The following is a 20,869-nucleotide window of genomic DNA, read 5'->3' on the forward strand; positions in this document are numbered from 1 at the left end:
CATATACTAACCTATACATTTGATACTCAATGATACAAGCTAATGACTTGCGAGGGTAAACTGTGTTCTACTGTAAATCCTGTGACTAATGTAACACAAAGACAAAGTTAGTTAATTGAACTTCCTGACAATGGAGTGATCAGATTTGGATGATTCCCCTGTCATAACAGGCATGGTTTCATCTGCCTGTTTTGAGCACACATTCCTGCATGCCATTAACCTCACAAGTCAGGAACCCCTCTAGGCTTGAAATGGTTCTGGTCACAATGGTCAGCGCCAATTACATTAATTCTCATTTCAATCTGGGATGTCTTCAGACAGCTTGTCTTTTGTCAAGACGGAGTCGGTACCTGGTCAACGTGAAGAAATGGATGAAAACAGGTTGTGCGAGGGGGAAATTGGTGCTGGAGTGTTTCATTACTACCTGGATTCAGATGGGGTGACAGATAGACTTGAAGTTAAAATACTGTAATCACTGGAACAGTAAATTGTCAGGCAAATGTACTACATCTGACAATTCTTTCTTTCTCAATTAGCTACACTGTCATGAAAGGTTTGTGTAAAGGTATTTTAAATGCTCCCACTAATTCTGCATGAATTACAGCACAGAAGCAAGCTATCCACCAAGCAGGTTTACCGAAAACAGAATCATGGGACAGGTTAGTAGAACAACTCTGTGCCCCAGATGATGAGTTGTAATGCTCATCCTCTTGTACGCCCCAATGAATGAGTCTACAACAACCTGGAGCTCTGCCTCTACACACAAATATCCGCAAGTGCCATCTGCACTTTGACCACTGAGGATAGAGTAACATTAGATTTGGAGTGCAGGCATCGAAGATTGAACAGTTTATCTTTAGTCTTGCTGGCTAGCTCCACTCAAGATTGTTGCAAGTGAAGTGGATTAAAATCATAGAATCATACAGCATAGAAACAGGCCCTTCGGTCCAACATGTCAATGCCAACCAAGAATCCCCATTTACACTGGCCCCACCTGCATGTGTTTGGCCTACATCCCTCTAAACCTTTCCTATCCAGGTACCTGTCCAAATGTCTTTTAAATGATCTTATAGGACTTATCTCAACTACTCCATATGGCAGCACATCCATATACCCACCACTCTCTATGTGAAAATATTGCCCCTTAGGTTCCTATTAAGTCCTATTAAATCTCCCCTCTCTCACCTTAAACTTATGTCCTATGAAAGGGATTGATTTCCTTACTCTGGGTAAAAGACTGTGCATTTACCCTATCTATTCCTGTCATGATCTTACACATCTCTCTGAGATAATCCTTCATCTTCCTGCACTCCAAGGAATAAAGTTCTCGCCTGCCCAACTTCTCCCTATTGTTAAGTCCTGACAACATCCTGGTAAATCTTCTCTGCACACTCTTTCCAGCTTAACAACATCTTTCCTATAGCAGGGCTACCAAGGCTGAACACAACAATCCAAAGTGAACATAATACTCCAATAGTGCATTGAAAATTATTAACAATATTGGTGGAGTAGTGTTCTCTACTCTCTGCTGACATAAGGGATCCGTGGTCAGTGGCGGACTGGCCAGGGTGTCAGCTTGCCCGATGGCAAGTGGGCCCCTGATGAAGTGATAGCAAGTGATGGCAAGTGGGCCCCTGTTAAATGATAGCATTGTAGTTGTGGGTGGGCCCCCTTTGTCTCCTGGCAACCAATATTTTTAGACCCAGTCCACCACTGTCCATGGTAAGAACCTGGAAAATATGGTAAAAATCCCTCATCTTGGGAACCACCTTTCACTTAGGTTAGTTCATCATTAATTTGCATGCCTAACACCAGGCTCCTCTAGAACTCACACCATTTTGAGCTTCTTCACAAGTAGAGATTGGATGCAGACAGACAAATGAAAGGTTATGGAGATTATGAAAACCTTCTTGAAAATATGGAACATTTTCATTGACCATTGACCCTCACAGTAAAGGAAGGTGACAATGAGAACCTTGAGTCCACACAGCTTGATATGAACGATGGAAGGATCTACTCATCCACTTGGTTCATCTATCACCTCTTCCCGACCCATGCCAGAGACTATGAGTCCACATTTATCTCATTAATCACATCAGATCTTATTGAACTGGGAGTAGCAATGTTATCTTCATTCCTGAGGGACTACCTAAGAAAAAAATAGTCATGAACCATTGAACAAGGTTGTTCGGCTCATTGAAGGTGCGCTGGTTCTTCATGGGTGATCGAATGAGTTCCATTCCCCTTGTCATTTCCCATATCCCTGCAAATGTTTCCATTTTAAGAGTTAATTGAATTTCCTTTTTAAAGTTGAAATGATTTACACCCTTCCCTTTACAAGGAATAATCATAGATATTCCTGACTCTGTTCAGTATTTTTTTTTCAAACATTGCTATCAAAGTCATTCTGCATCTTTTCTTATTATAAAAGGAAACTGATTAATTGGAGAGAGTGCTGAAAAGATTTGCAAGGACAATTCTTGCAATGGAACGATATAATTGCCAATTAAGGGCAGGATGGGTTTTTTTTAATCCTAATATGCTAACAGAAGATTTAGGGAGGCATTTAATGTTATGAAGTGTTATTAGAATTGTTGCTGTTGTTTATACCCCACAGGAGTTGCCTGCTACTCAAATGACTTTTTGCCGCCACAATCTCATGCTCCTTTATTCTGATCTTCCTCCTATTCCTGCTGTCATGGTAAACCACCTCACCTTTACTTTATTGGCTTTCAACTTCTATCTATTTATCAGTAATCTTGTATATGCCTTCGTGTCTGTCAGATGCCATTCTTTATTTTATTACATGTACCCTCAAATTTGGTATAATTCACAATTTTTTAATATTATAATTTTTTTCAAATTTCGCTTTTTTGAGACCAAATATATTAGGTGAAAAGGAGGTCCTGTGGGACATTCCCATTTTCAACTGGTCTGAAAAACTTCCCTTACCTCTTAACAATTTGTTTTCTTACTGTAACCATGCTCCAACTCTATTCTAATTAGCCCCTATTACTGCACAACCTAATGTTTATAATGAGTCTTTTATGCAGCACTTCATTAATGACCTTTGGAAAGCATTGAGTAGTGAATTTTACCTCTAGTTTTTTTATTATTTCATTTAATAATTCAATAATATTGATTGCACACAATCGTCCTTTTTGATTTTTTTTAAAATCTTTGTTTCTTGATGTTTTGCTCTCTGGTTCTTTCAGCAAAGGCTTCACCTTCTTTACCAGCTGATTGGTATCTCTCCTTGGTAGTCCATGTCTCTGAAGCAAACAAGAAGGTGGGGATTATTGCTCCCTTGTTTGAGGATCTAGTTTCAAACATTCTCTTTCTCAGTCAGATCATTTTGGCATTCTGGGGGGTGTGGCAAATTGTAACATCAATATATGGATTTGTTGAGAGACAGCTCCCAAGATATTTTAAGGTGACGCAATGGCACAGCTAGTAGAGCTCCTGCTTCATTCTGCCAGAGATCTCAGTTCAATCTTGACCTCTAATGCTGTCTATGTGTTCATGTTCACCCCGTGACTATGTGGGTCACCTCTTGATGTTCTGGTTTCCTCCCACATTCCAAAGATGTGCAGGTTAAGAGGTTAATTGGCATTTGTAAATTGCCCATAATGTGGGTGAATGGTAGAATCTGTGGGTAGTGGAAAATAAAAAGCAGTTTTAATGATTTAGTGTAGATGGGTGGTTGATGGGCAGCATTGACTTTGTCGGCCTTTTTCTAGCTGTACCTCCTTATGATTCTATGACTCCATATGGACTTATTGTTGACCTTTATTATTGCCTGGTTGGTATTTTGCAGCAAGGGCTGGTTGGTAGGACTCCTTTGTTTTATGGATATTTATTGTAAAATCTATCTCATTTGCCTTACCGAATTAATCAACGATAATTGGTGTTTGATCTCTGTGCATATGCAAACATAAATGGGCGGCATGGTGGCACAACGATATAGACAATAGACAATAGGTGCAGGAGTAGGCCATTTGGCCCTTCGAGCCAGCACCGCCATTCAATGTGATCATGGCTGATCATCCCCAATCAGTACCCCGTTCCTGCCTTCTCCCCATATCCCCTGACTCCGTTATTTTTAAGAGCCCTATCTAGCTCTCTCTTGAGAGCATTCAGAGAACCTGCCTCCACCTGAGGCAGAGAATTCCGCAGACTCACTGTGAGAAAATGTTCCTCATCTATGTTCTAAATGGTTTACTCCTTATTCTTAAACTGTGGCCCCTGGTTCTGGACTCCCCCAACATCGGAAACATATTTCCTGCCTCTAGTGTGTCCAAGCCCTTAACAATCTTATAGTTGTAGCCTTAATGCGCCAGAGATCCGGGTTCGATCCTGACTATGGGTACTGTCTGAATGGAGTTTGGACGTTCTTCCTGTGACCATGTGGGTTTTCTTTGGGTGCTCTGGTTTCATCCCACATTCCAAAGATGTACAGTTTTGTAGACCAGTTCGCTTGTTAAAGTTGTAAATTGTCCCTAGTGTGTGTAGGATAGCGCTAGTGCATGGGGATTGCTGTTCGGCATGGGCTTGTTGGTCCGAAGGGCCTGTTTCCACGCTGTATCTCTCAACCAAAACTAAAAGTAAGTGTCATCGGTGTTCAGTAACTAAAACTGGACTGACCTTGGTCTTAATCGTCCACGTAACCCCTCTCCAGCAGGAAGTGTGTTAGAGCTGAAGAGCGATATGGCAGCAAAAAAAGATTGAGAAAAGGGTTGGAGTGATGATACTGCCCTGTTTAATAACAGTCAGCACTGAGATTGACTCTATGGTGGAACTATCTATTAGAATCATGGTTTGTATGTCAAAATGTACAAACAAAACAGGCAACTAAGGCCTCTTTGAGAAAATAAAAGTCAAGGAAACAGCAAAAGGTCCATAGCCCATTGGATTCCGTTCCCTTCCTCTTCTACTATAATTGCCTCCACAGTTCTGGTCTTTCCACATTTGATCATAATGAATAAACAGAACCAGGGACCCCTTGGAGGGTTACAAGAAAAAATATTTGTTTCAATGTTTTGTTTATACGGTCTGGCAAATAACTGACTCATTTTCCTGTTCACAATCCTGTCTGTTAACATCCAACCAGACATTTTTAATCTGAATTATTTTGACTTTAATTGTATAATTGGTGGTAGATTCACTTTCATCGTGTGTTTTTTTGAGAGATTCTATCAACAGTGATTGAGCAGACACTTATGAATATGTTTCAGAGCACTTAACACATAGAAATATGAACAAATTGTGTGGCCTGCTGTGACAAGTGGCTTGGGAATTGTTGTGCCTTTGCAGAGTTTACAACAACCTGTTTTTGCTCTGATCTGTAACTAATTTGGGTTAAATTTGAGGAAATTAGGGTTTCGGGACATGATTTCTCCTGGTTGCTGGGTTATGGGGACTAATAATCTGATCTTGGAAAAACGACTCATGCACTTTCTACACAATGACAAGCTGTCACGTTTCCAACTAATCTCTCACCCTAAAGTAACCTTAATTCAGAGTCACTGAACTTCTGGTTCACTAAGTATGATCCAAAGGTGAAGGTCTGGGTTACCCGTTGCTAGAAGTTTTTTGGAACTATTGTACTTGACGTTACTGCTACTTTTGATTTTACTTTGCTGCTACTTTTATTCTACAATGTAGCTCTGAAGGAGTGTGAGGCTCTACAGGAAGGGGCACATGAGGATTCGGTAAAATTGACGAGGGTTTTGATGTTAGCAGGGCATCCACTGGACTTTAGACAGGCATTTGACAAGATCCCTCATGGAAGGCTGATCCAGAATTTTAAGATGCCTGAGTTTCACAGTAACTTGGTTTTAATTCAGAGCTGGTTTGCCCATAGAAGATAGAGGAATGTGGTGGAAGGCTATTAATATGGCTGGAAGTCTATGACCAGTAATGATCCAAAGGTATCAATATTGGGACCTATTGGGGGCTGAAGGGCCTGTTATGTTCCTGTTCTATGTTCTAGATTCTAAGTAACATAGAACATTGTGCATGAAGGATGTAGGTGACAAAGGAAGGAAATTAAGTTGTGAAGAATAGATACGGAGGGTGCCAGACATATATCGGAAGGCTAGGTGAGTGGAAATAAATCAGGAAAGTGGAGCGTAATGTGGGAAATGTGAAATAGTCCATTTTACCAGGAAAATAGAAAAACATATAATCTGAATGGTGAGATTACAGAGCTCAGAAATGCAATGCTATGGGTATGCTGATGCATAATTTGCAAAAGACTAATGTGGATGTACAGTAAGTAATTAAGAATACCAGCCATCTGTTATTGTCTATGATTAGTGGAATTGACATTGGAAATACCATACTTTGAGTGTTGTGCACACAGACCAGTCTCCTAATTTAATTATGTTAATGTGTTAGAAGCAGATTAGAAAAGGTTCAGTAGACTAATAGCTGGATTTGGCAGGTTCTTTTTTGAGCAAAGGTTAGATAAGTTAGACTTGTAACTGCAGGACTTTCGAGAGTGAGGTGGGATTAAAAAAGAGATCCTGAGGGGTTTTGACAGGAAGATGAACTAATGAATGCCGAGAAGATGTTTCCTTTTGTGGGAGAATATAGAAGATGAGTTCACTCTTTTAAAATAAAAGGGCTGTCATTTAAGACAGAGGTGAAATGAAATTATTTTTCATGTGGTGTTGTGAATCTTCAGAACTCTCTTCTTCAAAGGGCAGTTTAAAAAAAAAGTATTTGATTAATATTTTTGAGATAGAAATGGATAGATACTTGATTTGCAAGGAGGCGAAAGATTGTTGGGGATGGACAGGAATGCAAAGTTTAGGTTTGAATCAGATCAGCTATGATCTTATCAAGTGATAGAGCATGTCTGAGGGGCAATTGACTTATTCCTGTTTTTATTTCATACGTTCAATTGTTTATGGATTCCTGAAAGAACCCATACTGTCACTTGTATACCTCTTTGGGAAGAAGGAACTAGTTCTGCAAGGCCATGGAGAATGAGATGATTTAATGCATAACCTTTCTTGTTCTTATTTCTATATCCCACTGCTTCCTGCCACACAACTACTAGAAAGTGGGTTTTTATATAATGTTCTATCCTTTCAGAATTCCAAAAATCACTGCTGAATGACCATTTAAGCTACCTTGTAGCATTGAAAACACCTTCATTTTCCAATCGTTCTCTGTATTTATATCTTCTTTGTCTTATTAAATAATTCATGCAACTTTATAAGACTTTGGTAAGGCTGCATTTGGATAATTGTGTGCAATTCTGGTCGCATTATTACAGGATTTGGAGAAGGCATAAAAGAGGTTTACCAGAATGCTGCCCGTATTTGAAGGTATTAGCTATAAGTAGAGTTTAGACAAATTTGGATTGTTTTCTCATGAACGCCAGGGTTGAGAAGAAACCTGATAGAAATATATAAAATTATGCGAGCATAGATAGGGCAGACAGTCAGAACCTTTTTCCCAGAGGGGAAATGTCACAGACTGGAGGGCATAGCTTTAAGTCGAAAGGGACAAAGTTTAAAGGAAATGTATGAGGCAAGCATTTTACACAGAGAGTGGTGGGTGCTTGGAATGTTTTATCAGGGGTAGTAGTGGAGGTAGATATGATTGGGGGTTTTAAGACGTTTTTAAATAGGGACATGGATATACAGGGAATGGAAGGATATGGATGATGCACAGACAGAGATTAGTTCAACTTGAAATCATGTTCAGTGTAGACATTGTGGGGCAAAGGGGATTTCTGTGCTGTTCGTTTCTATGTCTTCAGGCGCTCAGATTCTTATACATCAGTACCATATCCCCTGGTTCAATAGATTTCTCATTTCCGCATATGAACTTGTTCTGGCCATGAGCAACATAAGCCCACAATGGAAGGAAACACTTGGTGAATACAATGCAGGAAACAGTATGACATATATGTATGATGTACATCTGCATTTATACATTGTTGCCGTAAAGTTCAGTAAACCAGCTGCACATGTTCCAGCAGTTTTTCCCTGTCTGTACACCAGTCTCAATATTATCTGAGTTACACAGTTGGAACAAATTACAAATGTAATATACTGAGATTCACTGACTGAGCGAAGGGAAGCATTTTGACGTGGCATTGCGAGAGCCCTAATCTTTTTGTTGGATGTCTTAATTATAAATTCCTCTAAAATGTGCAGGCTTTTTTTTCTGGGTGGGGGGGGGATGGTGTTGCAGCAGTAGAGTTGAGTGCTAGAGATCCGGGTTCGATCCTGACAACGGGTGCTGTCTGTATGGAGTTTGTATTTGTACGGTGTAAATTTTGCGGGAAAATTATCCTAATGTCATTTATGGAATGAAATAATTAAATTTATAAAGTGCTTCAACCCTTGAACGTCTATGAAGAGTCAAAATGGTGGCTAGTGGGAAGGAGGCAATAATAGTGGGTTTCATTTTTAAGTTCAATCTGACTCCATTTCATATTGGCTGGGTTGGTTAAAATTCTCATAGGCATGACTGACACAAAAAGATAAACCTTATTTGAGGATCCGATTAGTTTCATAAGATGGTCTTATTCTAATTGAGAATCTTCACGTTGAGTGATGGTAGAAGACAATAGCAGAGTGGGCATTGCTGCAGAGCCAACAGGATGACGGCTAGTGCAGATATCATCAATCTATTCTGCTTTGGTAATTCTATCAACATAGGAACCTAAAATCTTGAAAATGTACACGATTAGGCTAATTTTCATCTTTAAAAAGTTTGATTTGTATTAAATGTTAGAAAAGAGAAGTTACTTCACCTGAAGAAGGATCCTGACCAAAAATATTGTCTATCCATGTCCTCCTGAGATGCTGTCTGACCAATTGAGTTACTCCAACAATTTGTGTTTTTATTTTGTAAAATCATCATCTACAGTTCTTTGTGTCCAAATTTATGCTTTGTTTTTATTGTGAATTTGCAGACCTTGAGGAGGGAGTGTGTGTGTAGTAACAACAAATAATCTGTGGAGGAAAATGGACAGTCAACCTTTCAGCTCAGAACCCTTCTTCTGGACTCCGCAGTAACAGTTCAATATAAAACCCAGGTAGCGAGGACACCGAGATGCAAGCAGAATGTAACTGTTCTGCAGGAGTGCCAAATATAGACTAGGATGGTTATATATTATCATGTGGGGAGTGCGTCTACAAAATGAACCACTGAACAAAACATGAAACGTTCATTCTTAGTCCACGTGGTCAACATTGTTGTTGGTCTTGGCCCAGTAAATTACAAACACAGTAATATAAAATGAATGCCCTCATTGTGGCCCCCAGAGGACACAATATCATTATTTTCTGTCATGAAATGTCAATGACTTGGTAACAGACTATCACCGTTTGATCAGTGAAAAAGACCAATCCAGGGAATTGAATACATAAAGCACAGTTCAAAACACCACTGATATATACAAGAGCTTTCTGCAGTAGACAAAGAATAATTTGTCTCGATGGCAAGGTAGACCAGGAGACTATTGCAGATTTCCTATATTGATCCCTTTCCAGCATTTAACTGTTAAGCAACTGGAGCTCATGAAAGGAACAAGCAGGCTTTTGTGTTGTGCCAGAAAATTTAAAGTTCAAATTTCCTGAAGCCCAAGACCAAGAGGGTAATCGAGCACCAGAGTCCCCACAATAGTCTTTTTCTTTTGACATGGTGTCAATTGGGCCTACAGCAGCATGAAGAACAAGATAGTTACTCGCATATTAAGTGGTGACAGATTGGTTGCAATTGCCAAAATTGTGCCATCCAGAATAACAGTCCGCTAATCTTGGGGACATTTATCCTGTATTTTCTCAACGCAAAATGAACAAAAATATTTGAATGAGCTGTAAAATGAAATGAAGAGCAGTTATGAGAGAGTTCTATTTAAGTACTGCAATTCACTAGTTAAACACTGCATGATTTTTGCAGTAGAAAAGAAAAGGTAATAATTATATCAGGAAAAGAATACAGTGCAGAAAACTGGAGAAACAAGAAACTTCAGAAGGTACACAAAATTGCTGGGGAAACTCAGCGGGTGCAGCAGCATCTATGGAGCGAAGGAAATAGGCGACGTTTCGGGCCGAAACACTTCTTCAGACTGATGGGGGGTGGGGAAAGAAAGAAGGAAAAGGGGAGGAGGAGGAGGAGCCCGAGGGCGGGCGGATGGGAGGGTGGGAGGAGACAGCTAGAGGGTTAAGGAAGGGGAGGAGACAGCACGGGCTAGCCAAATTGGGAGAATTCAATGTTAATGCCATAAGGACGCAAGGACCCCAGACGGAATATGAGGTGCTGTTCCTCCAATTTCCCTTCCTTAACCCTCTAGCTGTCTCCTCCCACCCTCCCATCCGCCCGCCCTCGGGCTCCTCCTCCCCAATATTGATTTCTGTAATTCCAAGTAACCCTTGCATTCCCTTCCTCTCCATCCCACCCCCACTCTGGTCATCCTGCTTGTCCCACTGTGTGCATCAATATATCCTTTCATTATCACCTCTTACACAGCCAACTATGGACCATTGTGGGCTCCACCTTTCCTTGGACATCGGTGCCGGTTCTGATTTGTCCTGAACCTTTTCATACCTTTAGTTTCCCCCTCCCCTGACTCTCAGTCTGAAGAAGGGTTCCGACCCGAAACGACACCTATTCCTTTTCTCCAGAGATGCAGCCTGACTCACCAACATTTTGTGTCTATCTTCAATATGTAAATGTTGATATATGGAATTAGTACAGAAGATTACTGGTGGTTAGTATGGAAGGGGTGAACCAAAGGACCTGTTTCTCTGCTGTATAATTTTCTGACTCCATCTGTGGGGGGAGAATGCTATATGTGGCTCAACATCATTAGTAAAACAAGGGATAAAAACTCAGCATCCAGATTACAAACCACCAATGAAGTGTCTGGGAATAATGATAGTGTTTGGCTCAGTCTGTTGCTCAACCTACTTATGGTTGAGGTTTCTAAAGCAGGTCTATACATCCAAAAGACCAAATCTGACATAGGGTATGTGATCTGAAACATTAACTCTGTTTCTCTTCCCACAGAGGAGGTCTGACCTACTCAGTATTGCCATGTATACTGGTTTGTTGTTTTATTCCAAGTTGGCCTTCCAAGATGGCGCCCAACCCAGGTGATTATTTATGTGCTAGTCACAGAAGCAGATCTGCATTTTACTTTGAATTTCCAACATCTGCAATGTTTTACTGATTTTCATAAAATCAATTATATTTTTACTTCGATGGTTATAACCATTTTATCCCATCACAAACATCTATTCAAATCTATTGAAAGTGCAATGGCAATGGAAGTGAAATGAAAATGCAATCAGCTGTTTGGCCTGCCCTGTGCTTGAAACTGCAATGGCAATGGAAGTGAAATTAAAATGCAATCAGCTGTTTGGCCTGCCCTGTGCTTGAAACTGCAATGGCAATGGAAGTGAAATGAAAATGCAAAGAACTGTTTGGCCTGCCCTGTGCTTGAAACGGCAATGGCAATGGAAGTGAAATGAAAATGCAATCAGCGGTTCAGCCTGCCCTGTGCTTGAAACTGAAATGGCAATGGAAGTGAAATGATGATGCAATCAGCGGTTCGGCCTGCCCTGTGCTTGAAACGGCAATGGCAATGGAAGTGAAATGAAAATGCAATCAGCGGTTCAGCCTGCCCTGTGCTTGAAACTGAAATGGCAATGGAAGTGAAATGATGATGCAATCAGCGGTTCGGCCTGCCCTGTGCTTGAAAGTGCAATGCAATGGAAGTAAAATGAAAATGCAATAAGCTGTTCGGCCTGCCCTGTGCTTGAAACTATAATGGCAATGGAAGTGAAATGATGCAATGAGCTGTTCGGCTTGCCCTGTGCTTGGAACTGCAATGGCAATGGAAGTGAAATGAAAATGCAATTAAGCTGTTCGGCCTGCCCTGTGCTTGAAACTGCAATGGCAATGGAAGTGAAATGAATATGCAATCAGCTGTTCGGCCTGCCCTGTGCTTGAATCTGCAATGACAATGGAAATGAAATGGAAATGCAATGAGCTGTTCAGCCTGCCCAGTGCTTGAAATTAAAATGGAAATGAAATGAAATTAGTTGTTTGGCCTGCCTGAAACCATTAATTTCAGCCCACAAGGTCCCTATTAGCCGAGAAACCAGTCCCTTTTGCCCAAAATTCCCGCATTAGCCCGGGAGGAGCATTTTGGCCCAAAAGGCCCATGCCAGGCCAGAAAGTCCAGAAAAAGTGCCTTTCACTGAGATTTCACTCAGATTTTTTTCTAAAAGAGCCCCTTCGGCCCGTCAGGCCTGTACTAGCCCAGGAGGGGTCCCTTCGGCCCATCAGTAAGCATTCCCCTTGCAAGTATTAAACCTCACCCCAGTATTTTTCTCCCTCCCTTCATTGGCTCCCTGTGAGATCCAGGCCAGGATAGACTTTCCTCCTTCATTGCTGTGATCTGTAGAAAAATATGAAAAATGTCTAAAATTGATTCTCACCTCTATCCCTTCTCTCTCACAGAGTCTTTCACCTGTTTTGGGCAGAATATCTGGCAGTTTCTGCGCTGCCAACCCACCAGGCCTGAGTGACTGAGCTGCCAGCCCAGCAGGCCTGAGTGACTGAGCTGCCAGCCCAATAAACCATTCGTCCCACAATGTCCATACTAGCTCTCTGGAAACCAGTCCCTTCGGCCCACAACACCCATACTAGCACTCCAGGAAGCCCCCCCACTGGCCACCAATATTGGAATTGGTGGAGAGGTGGAATATTGTGTTGGGGGACCAGCGGGTCCCAACGGGTCCCACTTAGTCTAGTGTCTAGTGAAATCAACCATTCGGTCTGGAATTAAACTTTTATATGAGATCATTTGTCTCTAAAATCCTTTTAAATGTTCATACATTATCATTATCTTCTTTTCTGAAAAGGCCCATTAATCACCTGAAAATATGCTCTCTCTTAATTCTGCCAGGGATAGAAACTGAAAGAAGCAGAAAGTCTGAAATCTCTAGTCTGAAATCTCTGCTCTGTTCAGGTTTTTCCCTCCCGTGCTTTGTGAATACAAGAGGCTTGCAATGTTGTATGGATGAGCTTTCCTTAAATTGGTGCTTAATAAGTTCAGCAAAAATACAGTGAGGAACAATTGGCCTATTACTATGTATGTAGAGGGAGTTTCCCAAATTGTGAAGTTAGGTGCCATTGGTACAATGGTCTACTGAGGTCAAGAGTCCAGAGTCAGGAGTGTTTAATTGTCGTATACAGCAGGAACAGAACAATTGTGCTTACTAGCTATTTAAAACTGCATGAGGGTAAAGGCAGGAGATGGTTGAAGCTAATACTTTTTAATTCATACGTCTGTTTAAAAATAAGGTGTATTTGTCCCCCGTTATTTCCATAGAAGGTCACCTCCCAATATATCCATAATTAGAACATAGAACATAGAACAGTACAGCACAGGAACAGGCCTTTTGGCCCACAATGTCCATGCTGAACATGATGTTAAAACCAATTCTTATCATATAAGAACAATTGAGATAAATTCTTATCCTTCTGCACATAATCCATATCCCTTCATTCCAACAATCCATTCGCTCGTTGTTTACGCTCTAAATAGCATCAGCCAACACTCTCAGATTATGTCACTTGCATTCACTCGAGTAAAACGTTTACCATCCTTCAAACTAGGTGCATATTTTCAGTGCTGTTCATCTCCTGCAACTACTGCTAACCAATTGTGAGATCCAGGTCATCAAAAGACAAGCCGATTGCCTTCTAAATTCACCCACGTGCAACTTTCTGTGCAAGCACATTGTCGCAAAAGTTCTTTACATACTTGGGCAGTGAGCAAGGGCTAATCCACCCCAGTGACTTGGACTGATGGAAGAAACTAAATTTATAACTTCACCTTGGATAGACTTTTAAGGAATTTTAAAATAAATTGCATTTATCAAGCACAAATATGCTTTACCATATAACCATATAACCATATAACAATTACAGCACGGAAACAGGCCATCTCGGCCCTACAAGTCCGTGCCGAACAACTTTTTTCCCTTAGTCCCACCTGCCTGCACTCATACCATAACCCTCCATTCCCTTCTCATCCATATGCCTATCCAATTTATTTTTAAATGATACCAACGAACCTGCCGCCACCACTTCCACTGGAAGCTCATTCCACACAGCCACCACTCTCTGAGTAAAGAAATTCCCCCTCATGTTACCCCTAGTTTATGTTTACCCCTAGCATGTTTACTGCCAATTAAATATTATTAATGTGTGATCTCTGTGGTTATATGGGAAACTGAAAATAAGGAATGCCCATGAAGCATTATCCTAATGCAAAGCAGATACTAAAAAACAAAAAAAGGCAACTCTCAATGAGAGCTTTGTGGAGTTAGAGATATTGTTCTTGTAGACAGACCCCAGACACACTATGTGATCCAAAATCATCTTTAGTCAGCACATAAACTTAACAGCATAAAGGATGGTTAGATGTCAGAACATCCCAACTGCTGCTCGAACTGAGCAGTGCCGGAAGCAAGTGTTAACATAAACGTTATAGTGGGGTGGGGTTAGTGATGCTAACTTATATGTGATTGGTTGACATGCATAATCGATCTACAGTTCTAGTAGCTGTGGTGCTCAGTATATCAGCAATTTTGCCCATAAGTTGTTGAGGGTTTATTTCCAACAGTGTGAGTCAGTTTTCTGACCATTTTAAAAATGCCTTTGTTCCCTCAAAAATAAAAAATAAACTATAAAGCAAAATCCTATCTGCGATATACCATGTTCTAGCAATTTAGAATTCTGAATGCTCAAAACATCAGGATTTTCAGTTCTTCTAGATGAACAAAGCAAATGCAAAAATATTTATAAATGGTTGCAGCAAAGCACTCAAACTCTAGAGGAAGAAAGTCAGATACAGTTTTTAGGTAACTATGAACAATGTGAGTCCACACCCAGCATCAAATTTTACTTTCCCAAGATTAACTTGCAATTCTTGCCATACATTGATTTTCCCACTGGTTCAATACCACCTTGGAATTGCCTGCATGAATCTTAACAAGCTGTTCGCTGAGATTCTTCTTTCTTGATCAGTTGATGAAGAAATCACATTGCACATTGGGTGATTTCTCTAAGAGAAATATTACTTTTGTTTTCACCTCCCTACCTCAGTCGATGGAAGAAAGTCTTGCACAGAACTGGAAACATCTTAAGGTCTTTGCTGTTTGGTGCATCCTAGCTAGGTAAGAGAAATTATTAAATGGTCCAATTGTTCTTTGGTTAAGAATTGAGCTCATACGTTTGTCCGTGTGGATAAAAATCGCAAAAAATAAAAATGTGTGTTTACAAGAGAGTTGAAACACTTAAAGTTGTGCATTTAAGTTATTTGATGTCCTTGTGCATTTTTGTTTTGTATAAAGGTGTTAGGGAACTATACTATGAGATAAAAAAAATCCTCCACACTTCTGATAAATTACAACACTGTTGGCAGCGACAGACTTGTCTTTCTTTAGAAACTTAAATTCCTGGAATGGCATGTCTCCCATTATTCCCAACTAGTATTCCAGATGCATCCTGTCTTAAACAAACAAAAGCACATTTTTGTGGCACGTCTGCAGTGTTAACAAGATTTGCAGACCCCCATAATTTACATATAACGTAGATGGCAGTTATTTGTGTGTGTTGAGTTGATAATGTGGTGTTATGATTGCACACCTACCACGAGGGCTTCAATCTGAAGAAGGGTCTCAACCCGAAACATCAACCATTCCTTCTTCTCTACGGAGATGCTGTCTGTCCCGCTGAGTTGTTCCAGGATTCTGTGTCTATCTTTGATTTAAACCAGCATCTGCAGTTCCTTACTACCAAATGGGCTTGACGGAGTGTGGTCTCAATTTAATAGTGAAGGAACTGAGATGACTGGTGATCAAGACTCTGCTGTAAGATTAGGTAACAATACTGTCACGTTGGTGGGCATAGGCACAGGTGCCACTTGGCACAAACGGTATGCATGGGAAGATGCACAGTCATCTGACCTCTCCCTCTGCCCATGAACTTGTAACTGTTGAGATCCACTGTCCGATACTAAGAAGGCCAGGTGAAAATTAATGCTTTTCCCACATTTTTATATTTTAAATTAATTTACATTACTTTATTGCGCATTTTAAAAAGGTTCTTCAAATTTATTAACATTAAAAAAATCTCATGACGTTCTTCAACTGTTTACAAATGTGTGATCATCAAGGGCGGCACAGTAGCGTAGCGGTATGCCTACTGCCTTACAGCGCCAGAGACCCGGGTTCGATCCTGACTACGGGTTCTCGTCTGTGCGAAGTTTATATGTTCTCCCCGTAACCTGCGTGGGATTTCTCCGAGATCTTCGGTTTCCTCCCACACTCCAAAGACGTACAGGTTTGTAGGTTAATTGGCTTGGTATAATGTACATTGTCCCTAGTGTGTAGGATAGTGTTAGTGTGCAGGGATCTCTGGTTGGTGCAGACTCGGTGAGCTGAAAGGCCTGTTTCCGTGCTGTACCTCTAAACTAAACTAAACATTAAAAGTTAGTGGAAAAGACACAATAAGGCAGGACTCTGATGGGTCGATAGGTTGGACTTTACTTTCTCCTGCATGCACCGTCTCTCAATGTTGGCACACCTCCATTAATTCAAAAAGTTCAGAACTTTAGCCATTCTTACCTATTTGTAGGTACCCACCACCAACATCCCTGATACTTCAAATTTCATTCATCTTATTTTCTATTTTTATGCCAAATTATATAAATAAATCTTTTATATCAGTCCAAGCATTATTGTAATATCAAGAAAGAATAGATTAGGTGCCTGACCCTCTCAACTGGCTCTGGAAAACAGTCTTTTCCAGTACAGGAATGAATGGGTGATTAAAAGAGCTAAGTGTGAGACTATCTGTTTGAGCAGATGGCTTCAGTTAATTTCCATTTAGGCAAGTTTTAGATGAAAAATATTACAATTGAATATTTAAATTTCTTGAAACATTAACAGACATTCTTGAAACAGAGGAGAAGAAGTTGGTCATTAGTCTGGTGGTGTGTGCTTTCAAGCATCTGTACCTTCTGCCAGACGGGAAACATAGAAACATAGAAACATAGAAAATAGGTGCAGGAGTAGGCCATTCGGCCCTTCGAGCCTGCACCGCCATTCAATATGATCATGGCTGATCATCCAACTCAGTATCCTGTACCTGCCTTCTCTCCATACCCCCTGATCCCTTTAGCCACAAGGGCCACATCTAACTCCCTCTTAAATATAGCCAATGAACTGGCCTCAACTACCTTCTGTGGCAGAGAATTCCAGAGATTCACCACTCTCTGTGTGAAAAATGTTTTCCTCATCTCGGTCCTAAAAGATTTCCCCCTTATCCTTAAACTGTGACACCTTGTTCTGGACTTCCCCAACATCGGGAACAATCTTCCTGCATCTAGCCTGTCCAACCCCTTAAGAATTTTGTAAGTTTCTATAAGGTCCCCCCTCAATCTTCTAAATTTTAGCGAGTACAAACCGAGTCTATCCAGTCTTTCTTCATATGAAAGTCCTGACACCCCAGAAATCAGTCTGGTGAATCTTCTCTGTACTCCCTCTACGGCAAGAATGTCTTTCCTCAGATTAGGAGACCAAAACTGTATGCAATACTCCAGGTGTGGTCTCACCAAGACCCTGTACAACTGCAGTAGAACCTCCCTGCTCCTATACTCAAATCCTTTTGCTATGAATGCTAACATACCATTTGCCTTCTTCACTGCCTGCTGCACCTGCATGCCTACTTTTAATGACTGGTGTACCATGACACCCAGGTCTCGTTGCATCTCCCCTTTTCCTAATCGGCCACCATTCAGATAATAGTCTACTTTCCTGTTTTTGCCACCAAAGTGGATAATCTCACATTTATCCACATTATACTGCATCTGCCATGCATTTGCCCACTCACCCAGCCTATCCAAGTCACCTTGCAGCCTCCTAGCGTCCTCCTCACAGCTAGCACTGCCCCCCAGCTTTGTGTCATCCGCAAACTTGGAGATGTTGCATTCAATTCCCTCGTCCAAATCATTACTATATATCGTAAATAGCTGGGGTCCCAGCACTGAACCTTGCGGTACCCCACTAGTCACTGCCTGCCATTGTGAAAAGGACCCGTTTACTCCTACTCTTTGCTTCCTGTCTGCCAGCCAGTTCTCTATCCACATCAATACTGAACCCCCAATACCGTGTGCTTTAAGTTTGTATACTAATCTCTTATGTGGGACCTTGTCGAAAGCATTCTGAAAGTCCAGATATAATACATCCACTGGTTCTCCCTTATTCACTCTACTAGTTACATCCTCGAAAAATTCTATAAGATTTGTCAGACATGATTTACCTTTCATAAATCCATGCTGACTTTGTCCAATGATTTCACCACTTTCCAAATGTGCTGCTATCCCATCTTTAATAATTGATTCTAGCAGTTTCCCCACTACCGACGTTAGACTAACTGGTCTGTAATTCCCCGTTTTCTCTCTCCCTCCCTTTTTAAAAAGTGGGGTTACATTAGCTACCCTCCAATCCTCAGGAACTACTCCAGAATCTAAAGAGTTTTGAAAAATGATCACTAATGCATCCACTATTTCTGGGGCTACTTCCTTAAGTACTCTGGGATGCAGCCTATCTGGCCCTGGGGATTTATCCGCCTTTAATCCATTCAATTTACCTAACACCACTTCCCGGCTAACCTGGATTTCACTCAGTTCCTCCATCTCATTTGACCCCCGGTCCCCTGCTATTTCCGGCAGATTATTTATGTCTTCCTTAGTGAAGACAGAACCAAAGTAGTTATTCAAGTGGTCTGCCATGTCCTTGTTCCCCATGATTCACCTATTTCTGACTGCAAGGGACCTACATTTGTTTTAACTAATCTTTTTCTCTTCACATATCTATAAAAACTTTTGCAGTCAGTTTTTATGTTCCCTGCCAGTTTTCCTTCATAATCTATTTTCCCTTTCCTAATTAAGCCCTTTGTCCTCCTCTGCTGGTCTCTGAATTTCTCCCAGTCCTCCGGTAGGCTGCTTTTTCTGGCTAATTTGTATGCTTCATCTTTTGTTTTGACACTATCCCTGATTTCCCTTGTTATCCACGGATGCACTACCTTCCCCGATTTATTTTTTTGCCAAACTAGGATGAACAATTGTTGTAGTTCATCCATATAACCATATAACCATATAACAATTACAGCACGGAAACAGGCCATCTCGACCCTTCTAGTCCGTGCCAAACACGTATTCTCCCCTAGTCCCATATACCTGCGCTCAGACCATAACCCTCCATTCCTTTCCCGTCCATATAACTGTCCAATTTATTTTTAAATTATAAAAACGAACCTGCCTCCACTTCCTTCACTGGAAGCTCATTCCACACAGCCACCACTCTCTGAGTAAAGAAGTTCCCCCTCATGTTACCCCTAAACTTCTGTCCCTTAATTCTCAAGTCATGTCCCCTTGTTTGAATCTTCCCTACTCTCAGTGGGAAAAGCTTATCCACGTCAACTCTGTCTATCCCTCTCATCATTTTAAAGACCTCTATCAAGTCCCCCCTTAACCTTCTGCGCTCCAAAGAATAAAGCCCTAACTTGTTCAACCTTTCTCTGTAACTTAGTTGCTGAAACCCAGGCAACATTCTAGTAAATCTCCTCTGTACTCTCTCTATTTTGTTGACATCCTTCCTATAATTAGGCGACCAAAATTGTACCCCATACTCCAGAATTGGCCTCACCAATGCCTTGTACAATTTTAACATTACATCCCAACTTCTATACTCAATGCTCTGATTTATAAAGGCCAGCACACCAAAAGCTTTCTTTACCACCCTATCTACATGAGATTCCACTTTCAGGGAACTGTGCACAGTTATTCCCAGATCCCTCTGTTCACCTGCATTCTTCAATTCCCTACCATTTACCATGTACGTCCTATTTTGATTTGTCCTGCCAAGATGTAGCACCTCACACTTATCAGCATTAAACTCCATCTGCCATCTTTCAGTCCACTCTTCCAACTGGCATAAATCTCTCTGTAGACTTTGAAAATCTACTTCATTATCCACAACCCCACCTATCTTAGTATCATCTGCATACTTACTAATCCAATTTACCACACCATCATCCAGATCATTGATGTACATGACAGACAACAGTGGACCCAACACAGATCCCTGTGGCACCCCACTAGTCACTGGCCTCCAACCTGACAAACAACCATCCACCATTACTCTCTGGCATCTCCCATTCAGCCACTGTTGAATCCATCTTGCTACTCCACCATTAATACCCAACCATTGAACCTTCTTAACCAACCTTCCATGAGGAACCTTGTCAAAGGCCTTACTGAAGTCCATATATACAACATCCACTGCTTTACCCTCATCAATTTCCCGAGTAACCTCTTCAAAAAATTCAAGAAGATTAGTCAAACATGACCTTCCAGGCACAAATCCATGTTGACTGTTCCTAATCAGACCCTGTTTATCCAGATGCTTATATATATTATCTCTAAGTATCCTTTCCATTAATTTGCCCACCACTGACGTCAAACTAACAGGTCTATAATTGCTAGGTTTACTCTTAGACCCCTTTTTAAACAATGGAACAACATGCGCAGTACGCCAATCCTCCGGCACTATTCCCGTTTCTAATGACATTTGAAATATTTCTGTCATAGCCCCTGCTATTTCTACACTAACTTCCCTCAATGTCCTAGGGAATATCCTGTCCGGACCTGGAGACTTATCCACTTTTATATTTCTCAAAAGTGTCAGTACTTCCTCTTCTTTGAATCTCATAGTTTCCATAGCTACTCCACTTGTTTCCCTTACCTCACATAATTCAA

This window comes from Amblyraja radiata, chromosome 10, assembly GCF_010909765.2.
Source record: "Amblyraja radiata isolate CabotCenter1 chromosome 10, sAmbRad1.1.pri, whole genome shotgun sequence".
Classification (NCBI taxonomy): Eukaryota; Metazoa; Chordata; class Chondrichthyes; order Rajiformes; family Rajidae; genus Amblyraja; species Amblyraja radiata.